Below are 12,368 nucleotides of genomic sequence, written 5' to 3'. Positions count from 1 at the left end.
CCCCCTTCTCCCAACCCCCCTCCCCCCAGCAACCCACAGTTTGTTTCGTGAGATTAAGAGTCACTTATGGTTTGTCTCCCTCCCTGCCTTCTTTTTACAAATCCTTCATGAGATCGGTTTGTGGAGGAAGGGCAGAGGGATGAGCATTAGGCTTCACTGTGAATTTTCTGATGCTTGGGAAGCCCTCTGACTTGGTAATCATTGGGTCAGGTCAACAGTTTTGTGCCTATGGCCAGAAAATCATGTTCTTTTGAATGTGGAATAGCTTTACTTCCATATGTCATTTTTTCCTGTCATAGAATGCTACTCCATTGAAAAGCCATCTGTTAAAGGAAACCTTTCTTCTATGGTTCCTATGTGTAAAGAGTAAAAGGAGATTGCGGAGTTGACTTTCCACACTTCTTTTTTTTTTTAAATTTTTTATTTATTTTCGACATAACAGTATTCATTATTTTTTCACCACACCCAGTGCTCCATGCAATCCGTGCCCTCTATAATACCCACCACCTGGACTTTCCTCACTTCTGATAAATCCCAGGTTTGAGAAATAGGCTGGAATTTGAGTTGGAACTTAGAGCAACAGAGTGCCCTTACCTGAAGAAATGTTCTCTTATACCTGGATTGACTGCCCCCCTTCACTAAAAGCTTGCCCTACAGAGCTAACTGACAGCATAAGGGGCAAAGGAGGGGACACCTCCCCAGCCAGCTCAGCCTAACCTACCTTGGTTGTCAGTGGAGCAATAACCCTAGTCTTATAACTGTATCATGGAAAATTAGCTTTCTTTAATCATCCTGATATATTAATCTGTAAGTTGTTTGTGTGTTGATATGGCTAAATGGTGAAAACATTATTTTTGTTAGTGGCAAGGTGAATCTTGTCCTTCTAGGAGAGTGGGTTGGGTTTGCTGAACTGTGTGGTTTAGATGGGGGACAAGAGGTGGCAGTGGATGGTATTCCCAAAGGATGCTCCGGTGACCAGATGACACAGAGCTGCCATGCTGGGGAATGTGCAAGGTTGGGAACTGGATTGAATTTCTTTGAATAATAAGGGTATTTTATAAGCAGTATTGAGAAAAGGAATAGAGAAAATGACAGGAAGATACATGGAGATGGAGAGCTGTCTAATGGGATTTTAAGCTTTGCCAAGTGGCCTATGTGTCTCCACATCTTCAGTAAGGGTATATGTGACTTGCTAATTTGTTGCAAGATTGGATTTGTTTTGGCAGACAGTGGGTGCAAAAAACTGCCTGCTGTGGGTTTGGCTGGGCGTGGGGCAAGAGCCAAAGCTTTCCAAACAGCCATATCAGGCTTGCATTTGAGGAGACCAGTGTTGAAGACAGGGAGGTCCTCTAGAGCTAGAACAGGCCTTAGTTGGGGTAGAGGGGGGATGTGACTCATTCCCTTGTGGTGGTAGAAACTCCTTTTGTGACTGATGAGAAGTTCTCATCCCATCTTTTGGCAATCACTTCAGGGTCTCAAATCTTGTACATAGGAAATTGCTTCTTGAAGGTCACCCAAATCCCTCTGTGCTTGATTAGTATTTGTATAATTACCACCTAGAAAGGCTTTATATATTTTTTAAGATTTTATTTATTTATTTTCCAAGAGGGAGAGTGTGTGCACAGGAGTGATGGGGGGGGGTAGGGGCAGAGGGAGAAGCCAACTTCCTGCTGAGCAGGGAGCCGATGCTGATGCCGGGGTTCTATCCCAGGACTCTGGGATCATAACCTGAGCCAAAGGCAGATGCTTAACAGACTGAGCCACCCAGGTACCCAAAAGGCTTCATATCTTACAAACCACAGTGAATATTTCATTGATTAATGCCATGATTTAGACCTTTGTCATGTGTTGGAGCTGTCATAGAGAGAGAGTGGGTAGAGGTGGTGTCTACTCTCCAGATGAGGATCTCAGCTGGTCCTGAGCCCTGCAACCTCCCAGCCATGTCTAGGATGATGCTTTTCTTCTAACTAGAACAGCTCCATACTCTGGCATTATTATCTTGTAGGATGATACCATACCAGAGTATGGTATTACTCTGGTATATTATCTTGTAAGATAATATTTCAAAAAGAGGTCCTGCTGCTAAAAAAAGGTAAATTAAAAAAAAAAAACAGTTGGAAATCACTGCTTTTTGGGAACAGGACTCTGATGTCCTTAAAGATCATTATTAAATCCCTTTTCTACTTTTGTCTTTCTTGAGTTTAATAATCTCAACTTTTTCCCTCTGTATGAATGCATTTTTTAATCAGTGGAATGTCTTTGTAGCAGTTATCTTGTGAACAATTACCTTGTTCTTTCTCAATTTTTGTCACTGAGCAAGACATGATATAGCATTTTAGTGATTCTCTGATGCACCTTTTTTTTCCCCTTCAGATTTTAACATTTCTGAAACTGGGATGTACTTTCCAAATCAGTGGCATTTTAAAATTGCTTTCAGCCAGGTGACCTGGTTGTCATTGCCTTAACCAATTCATTTCACTTTTCTTTTTCTTTTTTATAAGTGCCCAAGAGTGATGCATTATAAAAATATGTGTCTGAATATGTCTAAAAGAGCTCTTTCAATAAAAATAAAATGAACCTTCTAAGTAATAAATCATGTCATAGTTTAATTGGTAGCATTTTTCTTTCTTAGGGTTTAATAAAATAATGGTACATCTTAGAACTGAGGGGTTCCTAGTTTCAGGGAAACACAGTATATACTGTAGTTAGGTTTGGTTTCTAAGCTCAAGGGCCTGTGTGGCGTCTTTATACATGTAGCAGCTTCTTGGCAACAGTTTGATCAGGAAAGGCATAACAAAAAGATGGTGCGGGGTCCCATGTATTGGCTACTGCTTTTTAAAAAAACAAAAGCTGGTGGTCCACTGTGGCCTCCTGATGACTTTGTTCTCCCCTCTTAGCCCATAACTGTTTTCCAGCTTCTCTTGATGTACTTAAAGCCTGATACAGGCTTTATAACTTCCTCCTTTTCTAGAGGTCCTCATACAATGTGCTTTTACCAGCAGTGCATCCTCTCCTGCATGTTTTTCAGTAAGAAAGCAAATGTCTCTCTTCTCATGGGCAGGCAGTTTCTGTGTCTTTTCTGTGCGCCTGGAAGGAAGTGAAGATGATTCCATAAATTTTCCATATAATCTTTTACTCAAAGAAAAAGAAAACACTCTGAAAAGATACACGCATCCCTATGTTTATTGAAGCATTATTCATAGTAGCCAAAATACGGAAGTGTTAAGTGATAGATGAATGGATAATGAACATGCATGCACATGCGCACACACACGCACACACATACACATACACAGGAATATTACTCAGCCATGGAAAGGATGGAATCTTGACATTTGCAACAACATGGATGGAGCTGGGCAATATTGTGCTAAGTAAAATAAGTCAGAGAAAGACAAATGCCATATGATTTCACTTCTTTGTGGAGTCTAAAAAACAAAACAAATGAATAAACAAAAAGCAGAATCAGATCTATAAATATAGGAGACAAACTGATGGTTGCCAGGGGTGAGGGGGTTGGACAAAATGAATGAAGGGGAGTGGTTGGTACAGACTTCCACTTATGGAATGAATAAGTCATGGAAAAAAGGGCACAGACAGCGTAAGGAGTCTAGTCAATGGTATTGCAATAGCGTTTTATGGTGGAGATCAGAGGATAATGTATAGACTAGTCAAATCCCTGTGTTGTACACCTGAAACTAATGTAACATTGTGTGTCAACTATATTAAAGAAAACAACAACAACAACAAAAACAAATCACAACTGGTTAAAGAAAGTAGTTTTTATGATTGAAAAACCAATTGAAAGTAGTTGTTATGATTTTGAAAAAAAGTAGTTTTAGAGTTTAGAGACTCTTTTCTTTCTTTTTTTTTTTTTTTTGAGACTCTTTTCTAAAGTTACCAATTGAAAGCAGTTTTTATGATTTTGTAAAAAAAGCCCAATCTCCAGTTTTAACTGCCTACTCCGGAGCACAGTGTTCCCTCCTGTCTGGATGGCTAAATGTCTGGGCCCTCTGGATTCATAATGCAGAAAAACGATGTGCAAGCACATAACTGGACAGTAGTGTAGTAGCTTTATGGAGGGAGGGAGACAATACTGTGGATCCCAGGGGTGAGAGGGCCCCACCACTCATTGCAAGGAGAGGAGTCTCTCAGAAATAACCTTTGAACATAGCCTTGAGGGAGTTGCCATGAGGAGAGGGGACATTCCAGCATGGGGGATGGTGAGTACTTAGCTGTGCCTGGACTAGAGACTGTGGAGAAATGCAGGGAGTGAGGCTGGAAGGTAGTTTGGGCACAGATCCTGCAGGCTTTATACTGTGGAGGTTTCACATTTGGTTTGGCTTTGCACATAGTTGATGCTTTTCAAAATCAGATCATATCCTCTACTTCGAAAAAAGAAAATCTTTAGAAACTTATAGCTGCAGGGGCTGTGTGCGCTGAGGAGGTAGGCTGCTCAGCCAGAGGTTGGGACTTGGAAGGAATCAGGCTTAGGGTCAGGGGATTATATGGAAAACTTGGGACCAGTTGAGGGCTGGATTCAGTGAGTTCTCTGCAAATCTCCACCAGTGAGGCTTTTGAAGTCAAGCCACAGGGAGAGTGGGGAAGGAGACATAAAACACAGGGTTGGTCTCAGAGGTTTGATCCAAGGGTCCAGGAGTTCTAAAACCACATTCAGGCCAGAGAGCAGGCAGAATGTTTTTAATCTTCAGATCCAGCTGCAAGTGTCCCAGCTCTTGGCCAGCCAAGCGAGTAGAGAAAGCCAGGTAGCTGATTGCTTACAAAAAAGGAGCAGTCACAGCAGTTGGGGGCTGCTTCCCTGGCAGGGCCCACCTGGGTGAGGGCACTGCCTTTTCTTGGACCCTGCAAGGCAGCTGTGTTGAGGGGGAATGGAGGCTCAGGCAGTGTGTGTTGGATTAAGCTAGATGGATTTCTCTGCACAGTCTTCAGAGTCTAGCATGCTAAGGCAGTCTGGATCTGTGTAACAAATGCAGGTTCCTAAGAATGGGAGCCATCAGAAGGACCCTGTGGCTTGGTTTCAAGTGCAGAGTTGCCAGCGGAGCAGGATGGAAGACATTCTTCTTTCCCTTTTGCCACTTTTCCAAGAGTAGAAGTTGCTTTGAAATATGTCTTAAGTATGAATTTGGATGAATCAGCCTTTGGATTTTGCTATAACTCTAATCTCTCTTCATTTTATTTTAGTGGTTTGTGCTTTGGCCGACTTCAGTAAATCATTTTGATACCAAGTAATATAGGCAAACTATATTTTATTGGAAAAAATCTATATTCATGGCAGATTTTCCAATATGTGCCAAAATATCACTGTCATGATATTTTATGTGTCTGTTCCAAAACAAACAATTACAGAGCAATTTCAGTGGCAAATGTTAACAATAAAAATGGGATTAGCAATACACTAGTTTGACAATTATATTGTTTTAACAATCTCAAGGATAGCAGCTGAAGCAAGCTTGAGTAAATCTTTCAAGTCAATGGTATCTTTAGAAAAGAGTCTCTTTATAGATCCTTGGAGCCTGAAGGATTGAATCATGGAGGCACCAGCACAGTACAGACTGGCAGCCACTTTACATGTAAGAAATGTTTTCAGTCCTGTGCATTCATCAGGCTTTTAAACTTACTTTGCTCTTTTCTTGTTGCCGCACATCTGGTATGAATGGGTTCTGTTAGGGTATGTTAAAATGACAATTTCCTTGTAAGATTAAGAATCTGCACATTTGTGTTCAATATACCATTAATATGATTCTCCTGTGCACATGGGCATGAATTTCTGAAGTCGCAAACAAGATTTGATTACAATTTCAAAATGCTTGACTTAAGAAGATCCTTTCAGAGTTATGCAAAGAGCACTTACTGGATATAAGAGAAATCTGTTTCTTCGACCTGTAAGAATAACTATTCAGGATTTCTGTAGATTGCAAAAGGGAGCCGTATAACCCAACTGCTATTGTGTACAAGCTGATTTTCTATACACTACTCACACACTGTTGTTAAGGTATATATTTGAGTTGGTTTTTATTGTGAGGGGCAGGAAATGGATACACATGCATCTGCCCTTGGTAGCTTATGTTGTCAATTTGTATTTGCAAATTAGCTCTCTAGGGCTAGGGTGTAAGCTATTGATGCAGGATTAAATGTAGTGAAGTTGCCAGCATTGCTGCTGAACAGGTGACTAATCTGATCAGTATACTGTTATCTGGTTGGCCGAATAAATGGGTTGAAGCTAAATAAAATAAACGTATATCGGCAAACTTGGTGTAAAGCATAACTAGTTTCTGCATAATTAGCCCAATTGGCTTGAAAGAATATGGAGTCTATTAAGATAAAAACCATATATTGTGTCTACTGAAAAAAATGCTCAAGTAGAGCTGAGTATATCTTTGGCCAATCACAGGGCATACACTGGAAATTGTGTTACATATGGCCTCTTCTAAGCCAGTGGAATCCTGACTTTTATTCTCATCATTCTTGTTTGTAGTTAGTTATGCTCTAGGTCCGGGGCTTCACTTTGAGGAAGCAGAATTCCTTCTTCCTTCTCTCTAAGATGACAGTCTAGTGAAAAGTGTGGTAGCCAGTAGCCACGCAGAGCATTGAACAGGGATGTGCTCTAATGTAAAATACTGGATTTCAAAAACAAAAAACCGAAGTTAAGTAGCTAATTTTCTTATACTGACTGTATGTTAAAATAGTATTTTGGATATATTAGGCTTAGTGAAGTATCATTAAATTAATTTCATCTGTTTCTTTTTGCTTATTACAGCTTCTAGAACATGTAAAATGTGGTTTGCATTCTATTTCTGTTGGATAGTGCTGTAGTAGGTGATTTCCTATGTTCCTCAATTAGATCCTGGTTGAGTTTCACTTAGAGAAGAACCTCTGCTGTGTACAACCTCATTTTCCCCCTCACATTGCCCTCCTGCATTTTGCCTTTCAGCATGTATTGATTCATTCCCGAACAAGTGAGGGATGTAAGGCATGGCTGATATATGCAGATCCTTCTTTCCTAGACTAGGGTCAGCAGCCGGTCTTCCTCCTGTTGATAGTGGTGGGAAGATGAAATAGTAAGACAGGCCAGTGTTCTATAAGTGACATTCTCACAAAAGGCAGTTTGGTTGTAGCTCCCCTGACTTTTGTCCTTGGCTGGTGACACCACTTGATTTTTCTTGTTTCCTGACTCTGAACCATCTGGAGATGCCCATTCAGTGGCTATTGGTGACCTTTTGGTTCAGGCTTGTGTTAAAAATTAAAATGCCTGCAGTGGTCATCAGGCATTGCCCAGTCTCATGACTCCCAAACTTCTGTATTTAGGCCACTTAGATAGACGGGAACAGAGTAGAATGACTCATGGTAAATACAAAGACTTATTGGAAGGGCCTAGTGTAAAATCAGTGATTACTCATTCTCCATATGTAACCACTGAATGTTACTTTTTCTTAAACTTCTTCAGTAGCGTAGGATTCTAAAAAGTTTATTCATGAACAAAACAACTGAGAATACCCACTTTTTAAGAAAGTGGAAATGTTAGCAAAAAGTTACTAGTTTTGTAGGAGAAGAATAAATGAAACAAGATGGGATCGGGAGGGAGACAAACCATAAGTGACTCTTTTTTTTTTTTAAATTTTTTATTTTTTTTCCAATTTATTTATCTTCAGAAAAACAGTATTCATTATTTTTTCACCACACCCAGTGCTCCATGCAAGCCGTGCCCTCTATAATACCCACCACCTGGTACCCCAACCTCCCACCCCCCCGCCACTTCAAACCCCTCAGACTGTTTTTCAGAGTCCATAGTCTCTCATGGTTCACCTCCCCTTCCAATTTACCCAAATTCCCTACTCCTCTCTAACGCCCCTTGTCCTCCATGCTATGTGTTATGCTCCACAAATAAGTGAAACCATATGATAATTGACTCTCTCTGCTTGACTTATTTCACTCAGCATCATCTCTTCCAGTCCCGTCCATGTTGCTACAAAAGTTGGGTATTCATCCTTTCTGATGGAGGCATAATACTCCATAGTGTATATGGACCACATCTTCCTTATCCGTTCGTCCGTTGAAGGGCATCTTGGTTCTTTCCACAGTTTGGCGACCGTGGCCATTCCTGCTATAAACATTGGGGTATAGATGGCCCTTCTTTTCACGACATCTGTGTCTTTGGGGTAAATACCCAGGAGTGCAATTGTAGGGTCATAGGGAAGCTCTATTTTTAATTTCTTGAGGAATCTCCACACTGTTCTCCAAAGAGGCTGCACCAACCATAAGTGACTCTTAATCTCACAAAACAAACTGAGGATTGCTGGGAGGAGAGGGGTTGGGAGAAGGGGTGTGGGGTTATGGACATTGGGGAGGGTATGTGCTATGGTGAGTGCTGTGAAGTGTGTAAACCTGGCGATTTACAGACCTGTACCCCTGGGGATAAAAATATATGTTTATAAAAAATAAAAAATTTTTTTAAAAGTTACTAGTTTTGATTAAAGCCACAAACATCTATTAGCATTTGTTTTTGATGCTTTTGTGTTTGTTTTCTTGGATGACCAAGAAAGAGCAACCTGGAGCTGCAAAGGATTTTCAGACTGAGCCAGGAAATCTGATGAACTGAAGCAGTTTACAGATTTATGGGGAAAGGAAAGCTTTTTAAATAGCACTAGCAAGTGAGATTGCATTTTGGATTTATTAGAGGTACCAAATTGCAGAAAGACTGTGAGGAGAAGCCAGTAAGGACAAATTATTACATAGGATTTTGAGGTTTATTTTTTCTGGTAACAAAATCAGTGCCTACTTGTGAAGAGTTCAAATAGTATAGAAATGTCTAACATAGAATGTGAAGATCTTTCGTAATATCATACAACACAGCTTAATGCATAGTTGTATTCTTTTTCACCCATGTGTTTTTTTAATCAAAAACAGAACCATACTAAATATTCTATTTTGTATCTGCCTTACTTTATAGTGTCCATGACAGATGTGTGTATATGTGTGCACAAATGTATTAATTGTTCTATTTCATGACCATATAATGTTTCATTGTATTAACATCATTTATTTAGCCAATCCCCACTGATGGACACTTAAAGTTTTTTCCCTTGCCTTTTTTCCCTTGCCTTTTTGCTAATACGAGCAACACCGAACAGAGTATCTTTTGCCATGTCTTTGCACTTCTGTTTCTCAAAATTCTTAGAAGTCGAATTGTTATGCCAAAATATATGCATCTTTTGTATTTTATATTACTCTCAAAAATGTTAATATGAAACTTCCCACACAGCAGTAGGATAAAATAGTACCAACTAGGTCATGCTCACACTGAGTACATTCAGTTGTCAGTTGTTTGTGTTTTGACTGGTTTGCTTTTTAATATTTGTCAAATAGATCTTTTTTTAAAAAAAAGATTTTATTTATTTATTAGAGAGCGTGTGTGTGTTGGTGCGCATATATTAGCAGAGGGAGGGGGAAGGGCAGAGGGTGAGGGAGAAGCAGACTCCCTGCACTATCTGAGGAAGGCAGATGGTTAACTAGCTGAGCCCCTCAGGGGCCCCTCTTCTTCCCTCCCCGCCCCTCCCTCCCTCCTTCCCTCTCTCTCTCTCTCTCCATCCCTCCCTTCCATCTGTCCTTCCTTCCTTCCTTCTTCAGTCCCTTTCTTCCTCCCTCCTTCCCTCCTTCTTTTCTTCTTGCTTGCTTGCTTATAGCTTCTGTGTTTTCCAGCTCAACCAGTTTATATAATATTGTTTATTCTGCACATTTATGGTGTCATGATTACATTTTTTAGTTTTTCTCTAAAATAATTTCGTTGTAAGGAATGAGTTCAAATCCAGCTTTTCTCTTCCCCACACCTCCCTTTCTCATTCACTGAGTTGTTGTTCTGACACTGTTGGTTGGTGTAATTCATCATTATGGTGACTTAAAATATTATATTTATCATTTATTCATGAGATCTCTACATATTGTACATTTGAACATTATATTGTATTGTAGTACATTGTATTGTACATTGTGTATTTATCTCCACATATTTATTGTCTATATGTGCATACAATTTCCTGCATATATTTAGCATGTGTAATTTGATGAGTTTTTAAACATGGATATTCAATCAAGGTGATGAACTTATCCATCATCCCCCTAAAATTTTGCATTCCTATTTGTAATCCATCCCTTTATATCCCCTTCTTGTCCCAGGCAACTATTAATTTACTTTCAGTTACTATAGATCAGCTTTCACATGATAGTTTGTGTATAGAATTTTATATAAATAAGTAATAATATATGGACTTTTCTTTTATGGACTCTTGGCTTCTTTCACTGAACAAACTTATTATTTTTTTTTTAATTTTTTTAAAGATTTTATTTTAGTTATTTGAGAGAGAGAGACAGTGAGAGAGAGAATGAGTGAGGAGAAGGTCAGAGAGCGAAGCAGACTCCCCATGATGCTGGGAGCCTGATGTGGGACTCGATCCCGGGACTCCAGGATCACGCCCTGAGCCGGAGGCAGTCGTCCAACCAACTGCGCCACCCAGGCGTCCCTGAACAAACTTATTTTGAGCCCATCAGTGTTGTAGTGTGTATTGGTAGTTCATTTGTTTTTTTTGCAGAGTACTGTTCCATTGCAAAGAGTAAGAATTGCATTAACCAACGTATAGTACATTGAAAGACCCGCGGATCCCCTTACCCAAGAATTCAACATTGCCACAGGATGCAAGCAGCAAGAGGTTCTTTATTGTAGCGCGGGCGCCTGCGGGTGGTCAGCAGCTCCTGCTAGCTGAGTACACCAGGCTGGGGTGGTGCAGGATTTTTATAGACAGATACAAACAAGTTTTGGATGGGGCGGAGCTGATTGGCTGACAATTTGAACATTTGAAAAAGGCATACTTGGTGTTTGCGGATTGGCTTTGGAGGACCCCCGCGCGTGAAGAAAAAGGCGGGAAGGGGGAGTGAGGAGGGGGAGTTGGACCTTATTACTCAGCAGAGAAGCATCCTGCCTACGTGACTATGCGGCCCCCTGCCTACGTGACTATGCCTCGGCTATTAGCAGAAGGTATCTTGTTCAAACAGGAGACCAGTGTCACACCCTAAAAGCGAAGCGGTTACAGAAAGGCAAAAGAGCAGTTAATTAGTTAACAACTGGGGGAAGGGTCTTTCAACATCCTTAGTTTTTGATGTAGTATTCAGTGATTCATTAGTTGCTAATAACACAATGCTTATGACAACACCTGCCCTCCTTAATACCCATCACCTGGAGACTCCATCCCTCCTACCCCCTCCCATCGGTAACCCTGAGTTTGTTTCCAGGAATCCAGAGTCTCTCATGGTTTGTCTCCCTCTCTGATTTCTTCCCATTCAGTTTTTCCTCCCTTCCCCTATGGTCTTCTGTGCTATTCCTTATGTTTCACATATGAGTGAAACCATGTGATAGTTGTCTTTCTCTGCTTGACTCATTTCACTTAGCATAATCCCCTCCAGGTTCGTCCATGTTTACACAAATGGTAGGTATTCATCCTTTCTGATGGCTGAGTAATGTTCCATTGTGTATATGAACCACATCTTCTTTATCTGTTCATCTGTTAAAGGACATCTTGGCTCCTTCCGTAGTTTGGCTATTGTGAACATTGCTGCTATGAACGTCGGGGTGCAGGTGCCCCTTCTTTTCACTACATCCATGTCTTTGGGGTAAATACCTAGTAGTACAATTGCTGGGCCATAGGGTAGCTCTATTTTTAAAGTGTTGGAAAACCTCCACACTGTTTTCCAGAGTGGCTGTACCAGCTTGCATTCCCACCAACAGTCTTTCTCCACACCTTCACCAACATTTGTTGTTTCCTGTCTTGTTAATTTTGCCATTCTAACTGGTATAAGATGGTATCTCTTTGTGATTTTGATTTGTATTTCCCTAATGGCTAGAACTTTTGGGACTTCATCAAGATAAAAGCTCAACACAGCAAAGGAGACAGTCAACAAAAGTAAGAGGCAACCCCAGAATGGAAGAAGATATTTGCAAATGACATTACAGATAAAGGTGTGGTATGTAAGAACGATAAATAACTTAAAAACTCAACACACAAAAAACAAATAATCAAGCCGAGAAATGGGCAGAAGACATGAACAGACATCTCTCCAAAGAAAACGTACAAATGGCAAACAGGCACGTGAAAATATGTCTAACATTTTAAGAAACTGCAAAACCATTTTTGAACATGGCTGTAATCTTTTAGATTCCTATTAGCAGTGGATGAGAGTTGTGGTTATTTGACATTTTCATTAATACTTGGCTTGATTAATCTTTTTTGTTTTAGACATTCTAATGGATTTGTGGTAGCATATCAGTGTGCCTTAATTTGTATTTCCTTGATAATTACTTT

The 12,368-nt window shown here is 40.2% G+C and overlaps 1 protein-coding gene across 2 annotated transcripts in view; it reads left to right on the top strand.

The window, feature by feature from the left end:
• ULK4 (unc-51 like kinase 4) overlaps positions 1-12,368 on the top strand; it is a 672,337-nt gene that overhangs the window by 317,023 nt on the left and 342,946 nt on the right. The window lies entirely within an intron of this gene.

Source organism: Neovison vison, chromosome 6 (genome assembly GCF_020171115.1).
Source record: "Neovison vison isolate M4711 chromosome 6, ASM_NN_V1, whole genome shotgun sequence".
Taxonomy (NCBI): Eukaryota; Metazoa; Chordata; class Mammalia; order Carnivora; family Mustelidae; genus Neogale; species Neogale vison.
Note: the sequence above shows the minus strand (reverse complement) of the source record. Positions and strands in the feature narration are given on the sequence as shown.